The following is a 24,756-nucleotide window of genomic DNA, read 5'->3' on the forward strand; positions in this document are numbered from 1 at the left end:
ACCTCTTTCTCTTATAGAGGGCCCTCTCAGGTATGTGAAACTACCTTGTCATGATGAGTATCAGAGCTCCAGCTTGCAAGTCCAGGTAGCTGAAAAGATACTTTGTACAAGAGGCTGCTCAAACTGATACCAACTGCAGAAAGAACTGAAGATTGAATGCCTCAATGAGAATAGAGCCGCCCAAGAGTTCTGGCACAGAATCAGTCTTTTTAGGTCTCTGGTGGGTGGGACGACAGAATGAACACAGTGTGCCAACTGCAGTACCTCAAGAATAAAAAGTCTTCTGTTGGGGTCAAATGACTGAGGTACTAGTTACAATCCCATCCCTGTGAATGCTGATCTCTATTTAATAACCCCTCTCCTATGGTCCTAATATAGCTAAGGGCAAACTCCAAGGAAAGGAAGGGCATTAACAAATACTGGAGCCTAACACTGTGAAATAGGCTGTCTGAGGGGCTTTAGTTGTTTTCTTTCTTTTTTTTATTTTATTTTATTTATTTATCTTTAGCAGGGAAGGAAAGGAGAGAGGAAGAGAAATATCAATGTATGGTTGCTTCTCATGTGTCCCCTGCTGGGAACTGGCCTACAACCCAGGCATGTGCCCTGACTGGGAATCGAACCGAGATTGTGTGGTTCGCAGGCCCGTGCTCAATCCAGTGAGCTACACCAGCCAGGTTTTTTTCATTCTTTTTTAAGATTTTATTTATTTTTTAGACAGAGGGGAAAGGAGGGAGAAAGAGGGAGAGAGAAACATCAATGTTTCTCTCGAGGGAGAGAGAAACATCGATGTTTCTCTCTCAATGTTTCTCAATGGTTGCCTCTCGCACGCTCACAACCAAGCACCTGACCCTCAACCCAGACATGTGCCCTGACTGGGAATCAAACTGGCGATCCTGTGGTTTGCAGGTGGGTGCTCAATCCACTGAGCCACACCAGCCCAGGCTACTAGCGTTTTCTTAAATAGGTCTCCCAAACTTTCTTGGAAATAGGTAATAATTCCATTCATTGTCTCATCATCTCTAGCCTGGACTACTACAATAACCTTCTAAATGATCTGCCTGTTCCCTGCTTCCCGCCATAACCCAATCTATTCTCCACAGAACAGCCAGAGTCATTTATTTTTTAAGGAAATCTTATCATATCAGCTCAAAAATCTCCAATGACTTCCCATGTTACTTAGAATAAAAGATGGCCCTGGCCAGGTAGCTCAGTTGGTTAGGGCATTGTCCCAATACGCCAAGGTTACAGGTTTGATCCCTGGTCAGGACATGTATAAGAATCAATCAATGAATGCATAACTAAGTGGAACAACAACAAATTGATGCTTCTCTCTCTCTCTTAAGTGTGTGTGTGTGTGTGCGTGTGTGTGTGTGTGTGAGATAAAATACAAACTCCTAATGTGGCCCACAAAGCCTCACATACTGTTACTATTACCTCTGTTACTATTACTATTAGTAACTAACAGAATAGTAATTATTCTGTTACTATTACCTCTCTGGTCTCATCTTCTAACCACTCTGTCCCTCTTGCTGACTCTACTTCTAGCCACAGTAATCGTCCTGCAGCTCCTCGAAGGACCTGAGCACACTCCCACCTCCAGGCCTCATACTCCATCTGGATAAATGAGATGCTATGATGATGGAAGTACAAAGAACATGTTTACTCAGCTGTCTGCAGATAACACCCTCTCCCTGTATTCTTTGGAAGCAACCAGTCTACAAATGATCACCATAATCTAATATACCTATTAAATTTTGATGTCTGCCACCAAGAAGAGATAAATAGGGGTGTGGATCCAAAGAACTGACCATAACTTATTGCCCCTCAAGCCACAACTCCAGACTTCAACAGAACAGAAAAAAATTAAGCCAGCTAAACAGTGGCAAACAGGCACTGAAAGATTTACTGGCAGTGAACAAAGAAGAAAAATAAAAGGTGAATATAGTAGAGATTTTAGAAAGTCAATTTTTAGTATGGGCAGGAGAGAGGGAATAACTAAAAAAGATACCAGAGCTTGGAGTCTGCCATGATTAATTTATCTACAACAACAACAACAACAACAAAAAACTCAGCAAGTTCAGAACACGCTTTCTTTATTATTTTTTAAGATTTTATTTATGCATTTTTAGAGAGAGGGTAAGGGAGAGAGAAAGAACAGGAGAAAACATCTATCAGTTGCCTCTCACACGCCCCCACCAGGGAACTGGACCACAACCCAGGCACATGCCCTGACCAGGAATCAGACCAGCAACCCTCTGATCCGCAGAACGATGCCCAATCCATTGAGCCAACACCCGTCAGGGCGAATTTAGAACCCTCCTGAGCTCTCAATGACATCACCTGGGCTGCTAACAGTACAGCTAATTTGTGGCCCTTTCTTTAAAATTCAAAAGGTCAGGGACCTACCTATACTAAGGATGTCTCCAAGCCCCTTGCCCAGTTTCACTCAAGCCAAGAATCAGATTCTGCTAGGACAAGGACAACAGGGAATGTGGCAAGGTCATGAGGGTTGTGATGAAACAGGAAGTAAGCAATTTCCTCCCACAACCCACCCCAGAAAGCAGGGATACACAGTACAAAGCAGTCCTCCGGAGGCCTGGCAGCGGAGCACAGGCCTTTCACTCAAAAACTTCAAACCACCCACATATTTCGATAGCCATCTGACTTTTCTTAAACATAAATTCAAATAAAATTTTACAGCTGATATTTCCAGAAGCACAATGAGATCCAGAAATAAACACTAGTACTAACTTCTGAAAGGGCCTCAGAATTCAAGTCCTGACTGCTGAAGAGAATCAAGTAGTAACCGGGCGCTCCGGCCAAGCGAGCTGCAGACATCACAGAGAAAGGAAAAAAAGATCCCCTTGGCAGGGCCTCTCCAAGTGAGCTTTCAACCAGCTCTCCCCACTGCCAGCTGCGGTCTACACAGCGGACTGCCATTATCACAGTGAGGACAGCACTAAGGTGTTCAAACTCTCCTGGGACATTCATGAGTGCTAGCATTTCCCAGACTACCTCTAATTAAGGGACAAAAGCCCTTGTCCCTACTGGGAAAACTCGAAAGCACTTTCATTTGTGCCTTCCCCGCTTCAGAAGACTGATAGAGGTTTTATTAGAGTTGTGATGCAACACTCTTTTCTGGGTGGCACCTGATAAAGAACAACCATCTCTGCCTTAGGGTAGGCCTGTGAAGTACCACCACCTCACTTGTTTGTGCTGCGTGTCCCTGCGTTGGACCGCTGAAGGGGAGGGAAAGCAGGAAGAGGAAGACTCCTCTTCATGCTTTTTGGTGAAAAAAGTGGGGCAAAGCAGATAAAATCCTGGCAATGGAATTTTTACTTAGGGGTGCAATCACTTTTTTGGCGTAGTCTCACCACCCACAATCTAGTACCTTCCAGTATGCTTTTTTTAATTTTATTTATTTATTTTTTAGAGGGGAAGGAGAGAGGGAGAGAAACATCAATGTATGGTTGCCTTTTGTGCCTCCCATGCTGGGAGTTAGCCTGCAAGGAACCGGCCTGCAACCCAGGCATGTGCCCTGACTGGGAATCGAACCGCGATTGTCTGGTTCGCAGGCCGCGCTCAATCCACTGAGCTACGCCAGCCAGGGCCTGCTTTTTTTTTTTAATCCTCACCCAAGGACATGCTTATTGTTTTCAGAGAGAGAGAGGGAGGAAAAGAGAGAGGAAGAGAAAAATCAATGGGGGAGAGAAACACTGATTGGTTGCCTCTCACAGTGCCCTGACAGGGGCACAGGGGGCCGGGGGTGGGGTGAGGTGGGTGGGGGGTGATATTCAACCGACAAACTAGGCATGTGCCCCAACCAGGAATTGAACTGGTGACCCCATAAACTGGAGTTTATGGGGATGATGCTCCACCAACTGAGCCACAATACATTTTGTTTTGGTACCATTTCTTTCTGCCAAACCTCCACCTTCAAAAAGAACCCCATCAAAAAATGGTTGATTAACCAATTTCTCATTCATGCTGTGGTTCAACATTTTAAACCTGCCATTAATTAAAAGTGAAACCGAGAACAGTACCATCTCTGAGATCCCAGGTAAAGAAAGAAAATGTTATGCCCCATTTTATCCTGGACTCCACTGAATAAAATATATCCAACGGCTAAAATACTGAGCACACGCATCTTGAAGAGAATATGATTAACACTGAGAGACTGTATTAATTAAAAGTGTCATCACTATCCCTGATTAAGGCTTCTTATCCATGAGCTAAGGACTTACTAAAATGACTACTTTTTTAAAAATCCTCACTTGAAGGTATGATGATTATTATACCCACAAACACACCCCTCCCCCCGCCCCGAGACTTATCAGTATCTCTCCTATAAACTTCCTTTATTAAGAATAGTTTGGCCCTGGCCAGTGTGGCTCAGTTGGTTAGAGTATCGTCCCATAAACCAAAAGGTTGCTTCATATATATACAAAGCTCGAGGGATGTGGAAAACATCCCTAACTACCCTTCAGAACCCACCACGACAAGTCCTCTTCCCACCAAGTCCCTAAGGCATTTTCTCTGCCAGTGCTTGCTTGCTCTCTTCTTCTAAAAGATATTTATTTATTTTTAGATACAGGGGAAGGGAGGGGCAAAGGAAGGAAGAGAAACATCGATGTGAGAGAGAAACTGACAGGCTGCCTCTTGTACGAACCCCGACCAGGGACCTGGGGTGCCACCCAAGCAGTTGCCCTGACTGAAAATCAAACCACTGACCTCTGGCTTTGTGGAACAACACCCAACCAACGGAGCCACACCAAGTCAGGGCTGCCAGTGCTTTCTTTAGCAAGGATGCTCTTTCCTGGGTCCCCTTATTAATTAACTCATCTATGACCCAGTGCTTTCTCTTGAATTTGTTATTGCAGTACCAGGAAAATAATCTCCCTGGACATTCTAGCTTTTCAAATTGAGTGTGAACTTCCTAAGTCCAGAGCCTGGTCTTTTACTTATCCACTCAAGTTACTGGGTCAGGAACAAGATTATTCACGTAATAGATGCTTAATAATATTACTGGCTCGCATTCCTGAAGAACAGTATATACTTTAATCCCAAGCTTTGGAATTTACTTGAATTTACACCCTTGAAACACATGGGTAATACAAGCACCAACAAGTTTGTGCTCATGCGTGCAGGTGCCTTCACTCTAAGAGGGGACAAATTTTAAAAAGAAGGAAAAGCCCAGGTACTACTTTTGCACTGTACTGAAAGTATCATTCGGTTTCTGTACTTTACTCCCACTGAAGTAGAAATCCGTGTTCCTAAAAATTTGAAAATTCAGGCTGTGTTTGTTGCAGGCAACTAAATCAGAATGTGCAATTTTTCACTATGGTATGTAACAGACTTGAGTTTCCAAAGCCCTATCCAGGCTGGATCATTTAAGCTGAATCAAGGTACACTGGCCTCTGTATTTAGCCACATTCATAACATTCATAATCACAGGCAGAGCTCTCAGACTCAGACTGAGTAGAATTTTACTCATAAGTACCTGAGACTGTGCCCAGCAAGACAATGAGAACAACGAGAAATGAGAAAAAACTGCTTCCCTGAAATAAGACACAAATAATTGGATTTTTACCTTTTACAATTTCCTATAAAAACTTGTACTAAATTACAGTTTCAAATTATCATCCAGATGAGATATAATTCAACAAATATGATAAAATTATGTGGCTATTTTTTAAAAGATTTTATTTATTTATGTTTATAGTGGAAGGGAAGGAGAAAGGGAGAGAAACATCAGTGTATGGTTGCCTCTTGAACTGGCCTGCAACCCAGGCATGTGCCCTGACCAGGAATCAAACCACGATCCCCTGGTTCACAGGCCCGCGCTCAATCCACTGAGCCACACCAGCCAGGGCTATGTGGCTATTTTTAATCTGCAAAGTTCCAAGTCTTATCAGTCCATTAAAAGCTGACAGGTACAAGAAGTACTGATTTCACACCCAGATGGGGAAGCTGAGGCAACAACCCCAAATTACTGGTTCATTTGTTTGTGTTTTTTTAATTCCAGAGAGAGGAAGGGAGAGAAAGAGAGAGAAACACTGAATCAGTTGCCTGCTATACATGCCCAGACTGGGGACCAAACCCGAAACTCAGGCATGTGCCCTGACTGGGAATCAAACCTGCAACCTTTCTGTTTATGGGACAACACTCTAACCAACTGAGCCACACTGGACTAGGGCCAAACTATTCTTAATAAAGGAAGTCTATAGGAGAGATACTGATTAAGTCTCAGGGTGTCTAGCAGGTCCTTCAACAAGTCAAACCACACACATACTCTTTCAGATAAAAATGGAAAAGGCAGTTCCCCAGTGTCGCTTCTGTAATTTTATAGACTGTAGCTACAACATGAAAAAAGAATTTAAAGAATTTAGCAAGCTGTTAAAAAATCCTGGCTTTGGCCCAGGCTGGTGTGACTCAGTGGATTGAGTGAGTGCCAGCCTGTGAACCAAAGAGTTGCTGGTCTGATTCCCAGTCAGGGCACATGCCTGGGTTGTAGGTCAGGTCCCCAGTTGTGGGCACATAAGAGGCAACCACACACTGATGTTTCTCTCCCTCTCTTTCTCCCTCCCTTCTCCGCTCTCTAAAAATAAATTAATAAAATCTCAAAAAAAATATGGGCTTTGTCAGGCACAATAGAAACAAAGGTAGCCCTGGCCACTCACTAGGTGGCTCAGTTTGTTAAGAGTCTCATTCAGATACGCCAAGGTTGTGGGTTCAATCCCTAGTCAGAGCACACAGAAGAAACAACCAATAAATGCATAAATCAATAAAACAACAAATGAACTTCCAGACAAGATGGAGGCGTAGGAGGAAATACTGTACCTCCTTGCAGAACCAAATTTAAAGACAAGGATTTAGAAACAAAAACACAACCCAAACATTGAACTGTACCGAAGTCCAACAACAATGAACCATTCATCCAGACCAGTAGAGGGGCAGAGTCAGGGGCAGGCAGAGAGGGGTCCTGCCCTACAGGAAAGGGCAGTGGTTGGTGACCCAGGCGGGCACACAGGGACAAAAACCCAGTAAGGCTTGCAAGGCCGCTGGCTGGCTGACTGCGGACACACATTCGCACGCAGATAAACCAGGCAGGTTAAAGAACGGTCAGTGAGAAAGACCTTGCAACCCAGGGCCCTGGCAATAGGAAATAAAGCTTAAAAGCACTGACTGGAAAAATTTTCGGGGGTTAAGGTGCCAAGAGAGGCTCCCAACCTCACAGGAGAGGCCACGGGGAGACCCACAGGGTCCTAGAACGTACAGGAGCCCACCCAACTGGGAACTAGCACCAGAAGGGCCCAATTTGCTTGTGGGAAGTGGCAGAGGGGACTGAAATCTGAGAGAAAAAGGAAAAATTGCCATTGCTCCCTCTGATCCCGCCCCCACATACAGTGTTACAACCCAGTGACTTGGGTTCCCCACCCTGGGGAACCCATGGAGGGTTAGCAACAGGGGAGTGGGCAGAGAAGGGGGGAGAAGGTACAGAGAATAAGTAGCATAGATGGTAGGTAGAAAACAGACTGGGGGGGGGGAACGCAAGAATAGTATGGGAAATATAGAATCTAAAGAACTTGTGACACATGGACATGAACTAAAGGGAGGGAATGGGAGGGGAGGAGGTGTGCAGGGTGGAGGGGAATGAAGGGGAGGAAATGGGACAACTGTAATGGCATAATCAATAAAATATTTTTTAAAAAGAAAAAATATTATAGGAAAAACTATAAAGGACACATGGGCAAAACCAAGGAGGGAGGGGGTGGAATCAGGGGAGGGAGGTGGGGATGGCTGGGGTTGGGACGGGGATGCAGACAACTATACTTGAACAACAATAAAATTAAAAAGAAAAAAAATACTGGTTGTACTGACAGGTGTGGCTCAGTTGGTCGAGCACTGTCCCACAAAATGAAAGGTTGTTGGTTTGATTCCCAGTCAGGGTGTATGTCCAGGTTGCATGTTCAATCCCCTGTTGGGGCATGTATGAGGCAACTGATCGATGTTTCTCTCCTTCTCTTTCTCCCTCCCTTTCCCTCTCTCTAAAAATAAATACATAAAATCTTATTAAAAAAAAAAAGACTGTGGCGTTGAATCCCAGCTCTGGTGCTTACTAGCTGTGTGATCTTGGGAAAGACACTTAACTTCATCTAGAAAATGTACATACTTGAGAGAACTGTGAGGTAGGTTTACTGTTACTATATTCAAGTGCTTAGGACACTGGTGCCAGATATGTAGTGAACATTATTTAAATGTTGGCTATCACTTTTCTAACCTATCAAAATCCAGGTCACTTTTTATTTTGCCTATAAAGCCAAACCACCACCTTGTATTTTACAGTTCTTTATACTTTGAAACATGTTTACATATATTATTTCATTTGAAATTTAAGACAATTTTTTAAATTTACATGGAACAAGTACCATTCTCTTTCTATAGATTAGGAAGCCCAGGCTTAGGAACATCAAGTAACTTGTCCAACAACCTACTGCTAGAATAGTGGACCTCATATTGGATTTTCTGTCTTAACTTCTAGCCTTGTGGCTCATTCCATTAGAAAAGTACTTTGTTATCCTCAGTGTATGACCAGCATTTTTAAAAAGTGAATTAAAAATAATCGCAGAGTACAGTAAGAATGCTTATTGTTTCCTGACTCTGTTTTAACTACATAAATTATATGTATCTATTTACTGAGATATAATCCTTATTGTGGGCACAGACAAAAATGTTTGAAAAACACTATGCTACTTCAAGTTAATATTTACTGATATTTGCTGAGCACCTATCATATTCCTCTTCTTATACTATTATATACAACAAAAACATACCATAATGTATTTTTAAAAGATTTTATTCATTCATTTTTAGAGAGGAGAAGAGAAGGAGAAAGAAAGGGACAGAAACATCAACGTGTCGTTGCGTCTGGAGACCTGGTCCGCAACACAGCCATGTGCTCTGACTGCGAGTTGAACTGGAGACCCTGTGGTTTTCAGCCCACACTCAATCCACTGAGCTACACCACTCAGGGCCCATAGTGGGGTTTTTTAAGTGTAAACATAATTAATTTTCCTATGGATTTGGGGAATTACCTGTCCCAGATCAGCACTTTGCACTATAATTCTATTACACTTTGCTAGCCCAACACTTTGAAATCAGCTCTTACTAAAAATCCTTTTAAGGTGAACTATAAGCTAGCAACTAAAACCAAGGTTAGAACAGATTGGGAAAGTAACTACAGAAAGGCAAAGAAAAGCTTTAAGTTTATATGGTTAGGCTCCCCACAGCCAGGGGAAAGCTGTATAATTCACAGTGAGAAAACTATTTCAGAAAATAATACAAATAATGGTCAAACACAGTTATCTCTCATCCTCAAACAATCCTGGTACAGAAAACTCTTGTCCTCCTATCCTCATGCTCTTCTCTGAACACCAACTAACCCCAACTAACTCAACTCATACCTTTTCTAAGTCGTTTCCACTTGGACCCTCAAGGGATTTTAGAAGCTGGGCATCACAGATCCCCTCAAGGTCTCTGACAGAAAGCATTTCCCTGATCTGTAGGGTGTTTTATTTTCATTTTGAACTTTATTTATTTATTTTTAGAGAAAGGAGAAGTGAGGGAGAAAGAGAGGGAGAGAAACATCGATTGGTTGCCTCTTGCACATGCCGCAGCTAGGAACAAACCTGCGCACATAACACACATAATCCTGACTAGGAATTGAACCTGCGGCCTTTGCTTTGCAGCACAATGCCCATCCAACTGAGCCATGTTGGTCAGAGCTGATCTCTAAGGTGTTTTAAATTGAGTATGCAGAGGGAATCACATTTGTTTTTAGTCATGCATCTGCTATATCCAGTATATATTCATTTGGTCTGTTACCTTCCTAGAAGGAGTTCTCTGCCAGGTATATCCAACCTGTGGCCTGCAGGACACATGCAGCCCAGGATGGCTGTGAATGTGATCCAACACAAAATCGTAAATTTACTTAAAACCATTTTGCTCATCAGTTTTCATTAGTGTTTGTGTATTTAATATGTGGCCCAAGACAACTAATTTCCCAGTGTGGCCCAGATACATCAAAAGGTTGGATGCCCCTGCTATACAATGCCTTGAGTTTATATACCTTGTGTTTCTAGGGAAGAGTTTCAAAAAGGCTAGTAAATTCAGTACAGACAGGCAATGAAATTAATGTTTACTTGCAGTTCACACATTGCCCTTCACTGTGTCTTCTAGTCTGGTGCCACCAAGAGTTCAGCAATAGGCAATGTACTGAGACAAGGCATGACTGATATATATGCATACATTGTGTTCACATAGGCCCTTCCTTCTCCTCTCCCGCCTGAGTAGAGGACTATAAGAATCCTGATATATAACAAAGTTTAGTGAGGGCTTCTATAGTCTTAGTGAAAATCAAAAGATTTTTCCTTGTTATGTGTCTGAGACTCACTGTAACTCAAGGCTTTATGGCTCACACTACCCAGTCCAAGGAATTACCAGGCTTCTGAAGCTAAGGGGTCTCTGAAAGCAATAAAAGCTACTAAACCTCCAAACGACTCAGGGACTGAAAGCCTATTTAGAAAGAGGAGGTCCTTCTCCTTCTACATCCTGCAAACCACCACAACTAGCTAATACAACTTGGAATACTGGCTCAATCCACAGGAAGAAGAAAGAACAGAGAGACTGTCCCTGCTGGAAGAATACTTTTATAGAGAGAGTATAGTAAGAGTAAATACCCAATGAAGTAAGAATCTGAACTTAGCTTTAGGAAGTTTCCTCATTTCAGGAATTGCCTGAAAAACAAAATAAAACCTAAAAAAGTGGTCCTTTAAACCTCTCAAGGATTCAGAGTACCACAACTCACTCACAGATCAGCAAAGTGTTTTTGCCCTCTTCTGTGCCCGAGAAATTTCATAACCATTTGACATTGTTACTTATCAGTGTGTGAGCGGTTCTAACTGGTCAAATAAATGCCTAATACCACATTTGAAATCCCGCCCAAACAAAGCAATTTAACTCAAGATTATTCTAACATTAGGAAAAATCAGGGAAAATGATGTAAATACATGTTTAACCCTACAGACATCCAAATTATTGCCTTCCTTTTATCTCAAAAGGAATGGCTAACAGTACTCAAATTAACATTTTTTGGACAATAGCAGAAAACAAAAATTCACAGCTCGTCATTCCCAGTACATGCCTCATTTGTTCAGTATATACACTCACTGTCCTAATTTCTACTCTGTAAACTTTTCTCTCTGGGGCCTCCCTCACCAACTGAGTGTCCTTATCAACTTTCACCCAGTTACCTCTGTTAAATCACTTCATTTGGTTAGAAATAGAAAGCACCCAAATAGAGTGAACAGGGCATCCACAAAGGAACAAAGAGTGGGGGCTGATGTGGGGAGTCAGAACCCAAGTGACATGAGGAGAGCATCCCTAGAGGGGATGCAGTGACTACTCCCTGTCCAATAACATGAATCCCAGTAGGGTCCACTCAGATCTTGCCATCTAAATACTAAAGTCTTGCCCTGCTTGGTATGGTTCAATTGGTTGGGCGTTGTCCCACAAAGCAAAGGGTCACTGGTTTGATTCCCAGTCAAGGCACATGCCTGAGTTGCGGGCCTGGTCCCTAGGTGGGGCACATACAGGAGGCAACTGGTTGATATTTCTCTCTCACATCTATGTTTTTCTCCCTACCTTCCCCCTGTCTCTAATAAACAAATAAACAAATAAAATATTAAATACTGAATTTTCCACTAACAGAACAAAGGTTCGTTGTAGAAATGGCTGAGGCAGAGAAACTACCAGATGAGTCTGGTACATCTCACTGTGCAGGAAAGGAAGTTCACAAAGAGTAATGGTAACATGTCAAAGGACAGAGAAGCTACAGTATGTTCAACTGGCAAGGGAAACCTCAGAAAGAGAAATTTACACACTGAAAATTAAAAAGAACAGAGAATGAGTACATTGAATGACAGAGACATGTGCCAGGAATAGAAGAACTGTAAACCTGTTTTCTACCACTGTTCCTAAGGTACTACTTTGGGTAGTATCAGCCATTCCTTTGAAATAAACATGGCAAATTCTTTGTTTTTTTTTACTTTAAATATCATTTTTAATTTTTCTTTTTTTTATTTAACTCTTGTTCAAGTACAGCTTTCTTTCTTGTATTCCCAGCCCTGCCGCCCCCAGTGCTCCCCACCTCCCTCCCATCTCCGCCCCCCACCTTAGTTATTGTCCATAAACATGGCAAATTCTTTCGGCATCTTTCGGGTTAAACATGTAATCCCCCCCCCCCCCGATTTACTGGCAAAATATGTGTAATTTGAACATCAAAACAAATGATAATAACAGATCATGTCCTATTCAATAAAACAGAAAATCATGAATCAATACTAATATAAATAAGTAAACTGAAGGTTTAAAGAGGAACGGGGTGTTTACATAGGTTCAAAGTAACTCCTCCTGAAATACTAATTAAAAACAAAAAAAGAGAGTAAACTTCACATAGAAATGCCTAGCAGACAACACCGTACTCAAGTGATCATATACTACTAGGAATGTGACACATAAAAATCAGCACATCCTAAAAGGATGCAATGAAGAACACAGCACCACTCCTGTGATATTCTTGCTGCAGATGCATTACCTACATTAAACATGAGGAACCATCAGACAATCCTAAACTGAGGAACTTTCTAGCAAATAACTGTTAATAGTGTCAAACTCATGAAAGTCAAAGAAGGCCTGAAGAACTGTCTCAGAATGAAGGAAAGCAAAAAGACAACAAATAAATTCAATGTGTGATTCTGAACTGGATCCTTTTCTTTTTCAAATCCTCACCAGAGATGTTTTTATTGATTTTAGAGAGAGAAGAAGGGGTGTTGGGAGAGAGGAAGGAGAGGGAAGGAGAGAGAGAGAGAGAGGAGGAGGAGGGAAGGAGAGAGGGAGAAATATCAGTATGAGAAACATTAATCAGTTTTCCACAAGCCCCCTGACAGGGGATCAAACCCATAACCTAGGCATGTGCCCCAGCTGGGCATCAAACCCGAAGCCTAGGTGTGTGCCCAGACCAGGAATCGAACTCACAACCTTTTTGTGCACGGGATGACACTCTAACCAGATGAACCACTTAGCCAGGGCTGAAGTGGATCCTTTTTGCAATAAGGACATTACTGATACAACTGGCAACATCTGGAGGAGGGGTATCTGAGAATTATATGACAGTGATGCATCAATGTTAACTTCCAGAATTTGATGTTGGACAATGTCCTTGCTTGTAGAAGATTAACGCTAAGGTATTCAGGGATGATGAAGCCATCAGGTCAACAACTTATTCTCAAGTGATTCAAGGAAAAAAATAATTCTTTGTATAGTACTTGGAACTTTTCTATAAATTTGAGATTCTTTTCAGAACTTTTATTAGTAAGTCTCTGGTAAGGGCACATATAAGAATCAAACAATAAGCCTGGCTGGTATAGCTCAGTGGATTGAGCGCGGGCCTGTGAACCACATAATCACGGTTCGATTCCCAGTCAGGGCACATGCCTGGGTTGCAGGCCAGTTCCCAGCTGGGGGTGCACAAAAGGCAACCATACATTGATATTTCTCTCATTCCCTTCCCCTCTAAAGATAAATAAATAAAATCTTTTAAAAATTAAAAAAAAAAGAATCAAACAATGAATGTGTAAATAAGTGGAACAACAAATTGATGCCTCCCCTCCTCTCTCCCCCTCCCGCCTTCCCTCCCCACCCCACTTTCTTTCTCAATTCAGTACCTTTTAGAGGAGGGTAAAGGTCTGGAAGGGAGGGGACTGCAGATCATTAAGAAAAGTTGGAAAGAATGGTCTGTCTATTGGTAACCATTCTCACTTTATCTTAATGCAAGTAACTTATCTCTGAATTGCTGAGTACCAACATTGGAGTTCCTGCCAGCAAAAATAGGATTCCTGTATATTTCTGCCTCATCAACTTCCAATTTCTTTTCAACAATTACCTGAATCACATTTTCTCCAGTGCCTATACTTCAAATTCTCTCCCAACCTCAACTCTATTCTGGCAATGCTGTGTGACCTTCATGCTTCCCTCTTACCTTAAAGATGGAGAACTTCACCTTTAGAAAGGTTCCAAAAGAGATGTCTATCTTTTTTTAATACATGTTATTGATTATACCATTACAGTTGTTCTATTCCCTCCCTTCATTCCCCTCCACCCGCACACTCCCTCCCCCACCATTCTCCCCCCCTTAGTTTATAACCACGTGTCTCAAGTTCTTTAGATTCTTTATTTCCCCCACTATTCTCGCCCTCCCCCCTATCTATTTTCTACCTACCATCTATGCTATTTTCTGTGCCTTCTCCCCCCTTCTCCTCCCACCCCCCTGTTGCTAACCCTCCATGTGTTCTTCATTTCTATGGTTCCACTCCTGATCTAGCTGTCCTCTTGGTTTGCTTTTGTTTTAGGTGTGGTTGTTAATAACTGTGTGTTTGCTGTTAATATTTTTCATCTTCTTTTTCTTACATAAGTCCCTTTAGCATTTCATATAATAAGGGCTTGGTGATGATGAACTCCTTGAATTTGACCTTGTCTGAGAAGCACTTTATCTGTCCTTCCATTCTAAATGAAAGTTTTGCTGGATAGAGCAATCTTGGCTGTAGGTCTTTGGATTTCATGACTTGGAATACTTCTTTCCAGCCCCTTCTTGCCTGTAAGGTCTCTTTTGAGAAATCCACTGACAGTCTGATGGGTACTCCTTTGTAGGTGACTGTCCCCTTACCCCTTGATGCTTCTAGGATTCTCTCCTTCATTTTGGTCTTGGCTAATGTAATTATGATGTGCCTTGGTGTGTTCCTTCTTGGGTCCAACTTCTTTGGCACTCTCTGAGCTTCCTGGATTTCCTGGAAGTCTATTTCCTTTGCCAGACTGGGGAAGTTCTCCTTTATTATTTGTTCAAATACGTTTTCCACTCGTGGCTGTTTCTTTCCCCCTTCTGGTACCCCTATAATCCGGATGTTGGAACGTTTAAAGATGTCCTGGAGGTTCCTAAGCCTCTCCTCATTTTTTTGAATTCTCATTTCTTCATTCTTTTCTGGTGGGATGTTTTGTTCTTCCTTCTGGTCCATTCCATTGATTTGAGTCCCAGTTTCCTTTCCATCACTATTGGTTTCCTGTGCATCTCCCTTCATTTCAATTAGTTTAGCCTTCATATGTTCCTCTAATTTGTGACTATGTTCCTCTAATCTGTGACTATAATCTACCAGTTCTGTGAGCATCCTGATAAATAGTGTGTTGAATTGTGCTTCTGAGAGGCTGGCAATTTCTGGGTCGCTTAGAGTTATTGGCTCTGGGACTTTGAGTTCTTCTTGCACCATCTTTTGGGCTGTTCGTGCCTGTTCTGTAGCAGGATCAGAGCCCTAAAGTGTTCACTAGAACAGGGCAAATAAGTTGCTGGGTTGTGACGTTGTATGTGGGGGCAGGGTCAGAGAGGGGCAATGGCTTCCCGTCTGCCGCCTGCCACCACGGCCCCCGCGCCCCAGCCACCACAGTCACCAGGCCCATGAGTTTCGTTCCACTGCACGCAAATGTGCCGCCGCTGTCAGCTCTCCACCACTGGGTTCGCCCCCTGGGGCCTGTGTGGTCGTCTCACTGTGCGCGAATGTGCAACCGCAGTCAGTCTGCCCCACACCCCGACTGGTTCTGGGCTGCCTGCGCGCCTAGGTCGGGGGATCTGTCCTGCCCGACCCAGCTCCACTGCTGGCTCCGCCTCTCTTACCGTCCCGTTGAACAGTTCGTAGCTGTCGGACTTCCGTATAATTCCGTTTTCTGGTCTTTGGGTGTGTCCTAGTTCTCCAAACCTTTGTTATGTTTAAACTTGGTTGTGGGAGAAGGCACAGTGTTTCCACCTATGCCTCCATCTTGGTGAAAGTCCAGAGATGTCTATCTTGAAGATCTTATTAGTGACCTTCCCTTCTTCAGGACTAACATTCACTAACACTGCCATTAAGTTCATGTTTTTTCTTTTCTTTTCTTTTTTTTTAATTTTTAGAGAGAGGGGACGGGAAGGAGAAAGAGAGGGAGAGGAACACAAATGTATGGTTGCCTCTCCCATGGCCTCCACTGGGGACCGGGCCTGCAACACAGGCATAAGCCCTGACTGGAAATTGAACTGTGACTCCTTGGTTTGCAGCCCATGCTCAATCCACTGAACTACACCAGCCAGGGCAAAAAACTTTTTTAAAGAGAAAGGAAGGGTGGGGCAGACAAACATCAATTTGTTGCTCCATTCGTTTATGCATTCACTGGTTGATTCCTGTATGTACTCTGAGCGGGGATCGAACCCACGACCTTGGTGTACAAGGATAACACTCTAGTCAACTGAGCTATCCAGCCAGGGCTTAAGAGTTTTTCAGGGCTCTTCCTTCTAAACACACATACTGAACCTAAACAAGTGCCATGCAAACTCCCCTATGCTATAAAGGAAAGCCTAGTTATATATTCTGGAGTGTAACAGAGTTTTGACACTCTTTTCCTCCCACTGTACAAAAAGTTTCAAATAACACCACAAGCTTTATCTCCAGACCAAGTATAACTAGCTTCTCCACTTTCACACCAAAAAGCAGCTGGCAGGCAGGGTCTTGGTTATTCAACAGCAGAAAGGTTTTCAGTAACAATCAATGAAGAGCTTTGAAGTAGTGTAAGGAAGATGTTTATCACTTATCCTTTCTTCTTCTTTCCTATTTAGCGTGATCACGAAGTTCTGGAGGAGGACCAAGTATATTATGGCTCTCCTCCAAGCAGCCATAAATTTTCTTTCCTTACATTAAATAAATACTAACAAAAATAGACTCTTAAAACGCACTGCCATACATGAATGTATCTCAGGAGATTGATCGGTCCCTGGGAAGAAAGCACTAGCTACAAAGGACACTAAGTTGAGAACAGCATCTGAAATGAAAGCAGCAGCAAGTCATCTGGAGATCTAAGAACACTCCTAGGAGAAATTAACTTCACTCTTTTGCAGGTTAAGGAAGTAAGATTTTGCTTACAAGACCATTTACTTTTCAGGGTAACCATCAAACAGCAACATGAAGGGGATGTCTGAAGAAAAAAATTTAGTCATCTTCAGAGGAAGACAAACAATTTATTTTCTTCCTTTCCCTCTTTTCCACCTAGCAGGGACTGTTTCTAAATATATTATGTAACTGGTTATTAAAACAACATACTAAAATTCCCACAGAGCTAAAGAAACACGTTCTCGGCGTTCTACTAATTTTAAAAGTACCCCAAAACAAACGTTTACTTTTGCACTTTGAAGAGAATTTCAAATGCAAGAAGACTAAACTGCACCTTGCCAATTACCATAGCCTTAACAATCAGCACATGTTGCTATGAATTACATTTAATTCCATCTCAACCTATTCTCCTATGATAAGCAGCAATGAACTCAAGGGTATGATTATGATTTAAGAATATGAAAAGACACCATGGCAATTCCTAATAGATTCTTTTAAAATATGATCCTAGCTCTTCAAAAAAGTGCTCTTCAAAAAAGAACAGTATGTTTTAATTGTAAGATGAATTTTTACAGTTCTTTGACCTCCTGTCTGAAAGAGGTATGGAAAAAGAAACTGCAGGCCCTGGCCGAGTAGCTCAGCTGGTTAGAGCATTGTCCCAATACACCAAAGTTGTGGGTTTGATCTCCAGTCGGGACACATATAAGAATCATCCAATAAATACATAAATAAGTGAAACATCAAATCGATGTTTCTCTCTTCCCCCTCCAAAATAAATAAGTAAAAATAAAATAAAAAGAAATTAACTGCAGTGTAGGTAGGGCATGAAATGTGTCACTTTGGTTATTAAAATCCATCAAGACATGCTTCAGTGTATAACTGCCGCCAAAAAACTGACTTGCAAGTAATTATCACCACTAGCTGCAATAAAAGTTAATTGGACATAATTGAACTAACGCCCTAATTGGAGGGAAGCTGCAACTGGCTAAGAGAACACTCCTCCTGCTCCTTCAATCTGCAAATGAAACTGCTAATGATAATTTGTGGACAAAACAGAAATTGCTCTCATGGTTTCCCCACTGCAAATCACTCAGTAATTCCAGCTAATGCCCAGGATGTTGGGCTAGGAGAAAAATCACTAAGCAATGCTTCCTTTGATAAAGATGAATTTTAACAATAACCAAGCTCATCAAGGCTGTGGGTTGCTGAGAACTGTTAATTTCCCCTGGACACCCTAAGTAAGGCAATGTGACCTGATCTTCGCACCCTAGTACTAAGCAATAGATGTGCCCTGTGCCACTAACATGTATTGTAAGAAGATATGCAAGCCAGGAGCTACGACTACACTAATAATTTATTCTCTTCTAAGAGAATCCTGGTAATCTCATTTTTAGACAGGCAAATGGCACTGTTGATCTGCTTCAATAGCAAAGATTAAATTACTTCTGAATCAGTTTTGGAGTTAACAGATTCCTGCTGCCTAACTCATTTGCCTTTAATTCTGGACAAGAACTGTGCCCTTTCTCCTGGAATTTAGTATCAGACTCTCTGCTCCTCAACTGTGTCTACAGCCCAAAGAGCTAAGACTCCTAAGCATATTAAAAAGTCTTAGGAAACCATTTGTCTTGTGGTCTTTATATCAATAGTGAACTATAAAGGGGGTGGGAAGCAGGTACTCTGCTGAAGTGACATAAGGTAAAAGAGAAAAAAGCAGGTACAAAGTGCTATCTCTGCTCATTTTTTTCTCAGGTGATTTGGGCTTTTTTCTGGCAAGGAGATGGCTAGAATTTTTTAAAGGTTTTATTTATCTTTTTAGAGGGAAGAGAAGGGAGGGAAAGTGGGATGTATGAGAGAAACATTAATCGGTTGCCTCTCGCATGCTTCCAACTGGCCTCCTGGCCCACAACCCAGGAATGTGCTCTGACCCGGAATCAAAACTGACTTTTCGGTTCCCGGGCTGGCACTCAAGCCACTGAGTCACACCAGCATGGGTGAGATGGCTGGAAATTAATGCAATCAGAACCTTCCCCAAAGAAGCGGCTGGACCATCTGCCCATTTGGTACACTTCTCAGTAAAAGTTATTTTGGGAGGTTGCAGTTCACTTCTTCTAGTCATTAAAATACAACACTTTCTGATGTGGAATGTGAAAAAGCCTAGGGCTCAGTTGGGATGCAGAAACTAGAGAGGGACCTAGAAAGTGTAATGTGGATAGTAAAGAAAAACAAGAGTTTAATTTGAAAAAGAGAACACTTAGTAGGGACATCACTCACTCACTCACTCATTCACTGAGTACCTGTGATACAACAGGCACTGTGGTAGTACTATGAATTGAAAATACAACCATGACAGACAAAATCCCTAGTGAGCAATGCTATTACTGTGATGATCACTTTGTAACACATACAAATAGCAAATCATTATGTTGTATACTTGAAACTAATACTATGTTGTATGTCAAACTATACCTCAATTTTTTAAAAAAAAAAAAGGAAAAAGTGAGTAAAATGATTGAAAACCCAAATAAAAACAAATACTTCCAGGGTACAGTGCGAAGGAAGGGAGAACAACATGGGTCAAGCAAGAATTTAACAGATTGACAGGGATGGGCCACTTCAGGCAAAGAAAAGTAGCATATTGAAAGACACGAAGTTATGAAACTAAATGGCATGTCTGGGGAACCAGAAGTGGTCTGTTGCAGAGAAGCAGGGCATTGGTGCTAAACCTAGAGGAGAGCCTGATGCGCCAAGTTATAGAGTCTTTTATTTCACACTAGAGGGAGAGGGTACCAACCCCTTTTGCCAGCACTCAATCCACTGAGCCACACCAGCCTAGGCAAATAAAACACATTTTTTTAAATGATGGAAAAGAATTTATTTTCTACCTCAATTAATTCAATTAAACTTTTATTTTCAATAGCTAAAAAGTTGGACTAGATGACTTCTAAATTCAACTTCCAGATTCCATGATTTTAAGTTTTTTTTAAAAATCCTCACCCAAGGACATTTTTTTCATTGCTTTTGGAGAGAGAGGAGGGGAGAGAGAGAAACATCAATGTGAGAGAGAAACACCGACTAGATGCCTCCATATTCCCCCTGACCAGGAGCAGAAACCGCAACCCTTCAGTTTACCAGACAACACTCCAACCAACTGAGCCACACTGACCAGGGCCAGATTCCATAATTCTAAATCACTTACAAAGGTGGTTTTGTAAAGTCATTAATAAATTACTTACATTTGTAGAGACCTTTATAATTTTCAAAGTGTTTTCACATTGATTCTGTCACTTGATTTTTTCAAATGCCCTATGAGAGACAGTCAGGGCAGGTATCATTAGTCTCATTTTCACAGCTAAAGAAACTAGTAAAAGCTAGTAAGTGCACAGACTACAGCCAGGTTTTCTGACCCCTGGCTTTGTGCTTTCTCCTCACACGACTGCCTCCAGGACGTTGCTAGAACTGAAAATCCACTCTGACAAAGCACCCCCCTTATTCACCTGTTCCAGTGTTTATTCTTAAAACCAGGAAATTCTTCCACATGTCTCATACCCATTATTCAGGAACTTCAGCCTATTCTTTTGTCCCCTTCAAGGTGAATAAAAGCTAGTCATCTATCTTTATATAATGTTCCTTCGTATCTGCATACTACAAAATGCCTGTCATTTCTTTACAATAAACTAACAATCTCAATTTCTTGATTTTTTTCACATAAATATTCTTTCCCTTAAACTAGGTTAAGTAATCTGATCCTAAATATAGTACTAGACCCAGGAAGACAATAATCTCCAGTGCACTTTCTATGCATGCCAATCCTAATACTCAGCTATCTATTAAAGAATACCTCTCCGACTAATTCATATCAATATTTATCAAGCACCTACTATGTAGCAAGGCATTGCTCCAGGAGCTAGGAACTCAGCAATGAACAAAACAGGTAAAAACTCTGTCTTCATAGTGCTTCCGTTTTTACATGGGATAGAGTGGGCAAGTCAGATAAACTTAACAAACAAGTACACTATACACGCTCTTAGACTGTGATAAAATAAAAACAGTGTAAGAAGATGAGGAGTATTGAATTGGGTAGTGACTTTTAAGATTTTATTTATTCATTTTTAGAGAGAGGGGAAAGAGGGAGAGAAACATCAATGTGTGGTTGCCTCTTAAGTGTCCCCTACTGGGGACCTGGCCCAAAACCCAGGCATGTGACCTGACTAGGAATCGAACTGGCAACCCTTTGGGTTGACCCACACTCAATCCACTGAGCTACACCAGTCAGGGCTGAGGTAGTGACTTTTAAATAGTATAGTCAGAATGGTCCTCACCGAGCAACTATAGATTCTCCATGGTTTATCTGCTAGTTTCTATGTGAGGGAGCAGTACAGCTTTTAATTACCTAACAGTTTTTTAAAAAGAAAACTATAACTAATATAGGTTTTTTCCCCTCTCATTTTAAGTGTAACTCTTAAGCACTTGCACATTTAATAAAATGCAATTTGTCAGCTTGTTCTGAAGAGTGGAAACCTGGTTTCTGTAATGTAGAAATACTCTTCAAGCAATAATGCAACAAAGTAATGTAAGCCTGCACACAACCAAAGATTGCTGTTATATTCAACTGTGACTTTGAAAAATACTAGCATTTCCCTGGTTGAGCAATGTAACTTCCCTAACTAGTTGTAGGGAGCCAAGAGATGAACAGATGTATACAGATGGGAGGGATGGAGAGAGATGGTAGAGAATTTTAGGAAGCTACAAAGTTGATGTGCAGGCTGAAGTGGTACCAGCCTCTTCCTTCTAGCTGCACTAAGGAACAATCTTCCCAAAACATATGAATGATTAGGACAGTATATTCCACTTGGGAAGTATGTTCAGCATGGAGAATACGCATAAATTAAAATAAAGCTTGCTGAAAAAGCAACTTGTTCGTATTTATTTAGTTATTTTCAGTAACAGGAAAATATTTATTAGTACTTCATTACTCTTGTTCATATGCTTCTCCAGAGTGTCAACTTCACAGTAATAAGAGTGTTAGTATAAAGGTAATGTGTGACATGGACCCAACACCCCCCATCATATGTGTAAACAGAATCCTAGGGAAAACTTGTTGCTGGGAACTACAGATGGTGTGGCATTGTTTCTAAATGTACACGCTCCCAGGTTTATTTGGGCACTACCCAAGAGATTTGATTTTGTTGTTAGTTGTATTCTTACTGTGTCCCTAGAAAAGATAACCACTCAACTCCTGAATTTTTTTTAATGCTCCCCTGGGAATATGTTTATTGATTTTAAAGAAACAAACAGAGAGAAGCACTGATGTAAGAGAAACATGGATTGGTTGTCTCCCTGACCAGGGATGGGGTTGAAACCACAACCTAGGTATTTGCCCTGACTGGGAATCAAACCCACAACTCTTTGGCATACAGGACGACGTGCCAAGCAACCCAGCCATGGATTTTTAAGTCTGTTTTTTTCATTGTTCCAATCTAATTTTGCCTCTGACTATGGAAACAGACAAAGGGCTTTTCTTAAAAAGAAAGGTTCCTTTGGTCTCTCTGGGAAAATGTTCTAACACAATATCATACTCCAATTGCACCATACTTCACAGGGATTGAATAAAGCCTAAGTACTAAAATCCTTTAGAAGGCCCGTTAGTGAATGTACCATAAGATCTGGCAGAACAGGTTAAAACCAAGATATGGATTCTTCATTAACCCATTGGTCCCACTTTCTGTTGAATGAAAGAGGTCTGGAAGAGTAAGATAAGCAAAAGCCAAGCAGTACCTTCACAGCTAAAAAGTTAATGTCTTTACAATAGTAAAACCACTTTCAGCAGAATAGTTGGGTAATACAGAGGCCCATTCAGGAACCCAGGAAATGTGACTTTTCCATTCTTATACTGTGACCTGGGATAAGCTGCCTTTTAACTTCTATAGTCTTGATACCCCTTTCATTTCAAAATAGATTTAAGTCCAATCTAATTCTAATAAGTAATCGATGAAATGCCAATGGTAGAAATACTTCAGCTTCTCCTCTGAAGCAACAGGGATGCTGACTAGATCATTTCATTTCTCTAAGTAGCATAAAAATCTTACTTTTACTTAGCAACTGATCCTCAAAACCACTTTGCTGGTCAACTGGTCATAGAAACCTTGCCTTTTAAAATTGCTGTACTAGGACCTGGCTGGTGTAGCTCAGTGGATTGAGCACGGGCCTATGAACCAATGCTTACCAAAGCACTGCCAGTTCAATTCCCAGTCAGGGCACATGCCTGGGTTGTAGGCCAGGTCCTTGGTGAGGGGCCCTCAAGAGGTAACCACACACTGATGTTTCTCTCCCCCCCTTTCTCCCTCCCTTCCCCTCTCTCTAAAACTAAATATAAATAGATAATCTTTTTTAAAAACTGCTATAACAGAGACATATGAAAGGATGCTCAGCATCACTAGCCATCAGAGAAGTGCAAATTAAAACCACAATGAGATGCCATTTCACACCAGTCAAATGACCATCAGAAAGGCGAGGCTGTGGAGAAAAGGGAACCCTAGTGCACTGTTGGTAGGAATGCAGACTGGTGCATCCATTATGGAAAACAGTATGAAATTTCCTCAGAAAACTAAAAATAGAACTGCCTTTTTAAAAAAAGATTTTATTTATTTATTTTTAGAGAGAGGGGAAGGGAAAAAGAAAGAGAGAGAAACATCAATTGTGTGGTTGCCTCTCACGCATCCCCCTACTGGGGACCTGGCCTGCAACCCAGGCATGTGCCCTGACTGGGAATCATACCGGCGACCCTTTGCTTCACAGTCCGGTGCTCAATTCACTGAACCACATCACCCAGGACTGGAAGTGCCTTTTGACCCAGTGCTAGGATTATACCCTAAGAATCCTGAAACAGCAATTCAAAAAGAAAGTAGGCACCCCAATGTTCATAGCAGTGCTATTTACAATAGTCAAGTGATGGAAACAGCCAAGTGCCCATCAGTAAATGAGTGGATCAAAAAACTGGTACATTTAGCCCTGGCTGGTGTAGCTCAGTGGATTGAGCGCGGGCCTGCGAATCACACAATCGCGGTTCGATTCCCAGTCAGGGCACGTGCCTGGGTTGCAGGCCAGTTCCATACATTGATGTTTCTCTCCTTCTCTCCTTCCCTTCCTCTCTAAAGATAAATAAATAAAATATTTTTTAAAACTGGTACATTTACACAATATAACACTATGCAGAAGAAAGAAAGAACTCCTATCCTTCTGACAGCCTGGATAGAACTGGAGAGTTATTATGCTACATGAAATAAGTGGTAAAAGACAAATACCATATGATTTTACTTATAAGTGGAACCTAATCAACATAACAGCCCTGGCTGGTGTGGCTTAGTAGACTTAATACTAGCCTGTGAACCAACAGGTCACCAGTTCAATTCCCAGTCAGGGCACATGCCTGGTTTGCGGGACAAGTCACCAGTTGGGGGCGTGCAAGAGGCAACCAATCAATATATCACATATCAATGTCTCTCCCTCTCTTTCTCACTTCCCTCTCTCTAAATAAATAAAACCTTAAAAATAAAACAAAAACAAAAACAAAAGAGCAAAATAGAACCAGAGACATGGAGAGAAAGAAGCAACTGACAGTAACCAGAGGGGAGGGCAGAGGGGGATAATAAGGGAAAAAAGGGTAAGAGTCAAGTCCAGGAACATGTATAAAGGACCCATGGACAAAGACAACAGGGTGGGGGGAACTGGCATGGAGGGG

The 24,756-nt window shown here is 41.7% G+C and overlaps 1 protein-coding gene across 4 annotated transcripts in view; it reads right to left on the bottom strand.

Moving 5' to 3' along the window:
* FAM222B (family with sequence similarity 222 member B) overlaps window positions 1–24,756 on the bottom strand; it is a 73,234-nt gene that overhangs the window by 13,066 nt on the left and 35,412 nt on the right. For 2 of the 4 annotated variants that reach the window (XM_037069824.1, XM_037069825.1), the window contains exon 2: window positions 20,252–20,321. The exons of the other annotated variants lie outside the window; for them this stretch is intronic. The gene's annotated coding sequence lies outside the window, so the exon portion shown is untranslated. The remainder of the gene's footprint in view (window positions 1–20,251; window positions 20,322–24,756) is intronic. 4 annotated transcript variants of the gene reach the window in all.

This window comes from Sturnira hondurensis, unplaced genomic scaffold (assembly GCF_014824575.4).
Source record: "Sturnira hondurensis isolate 20B ecotype Veracruz unplaced genomic scaffold, ASM1482457v3 Scaffold0018728, whole genome shotgun sequence".
NCBI classification, from domain to species: domain Eukaryota; kingdom Metazoa; phylum Chordata; class Mammalia; order Chiroptera; family Phyllostomidae; genus Sturnira; species Sturnira hondurensis.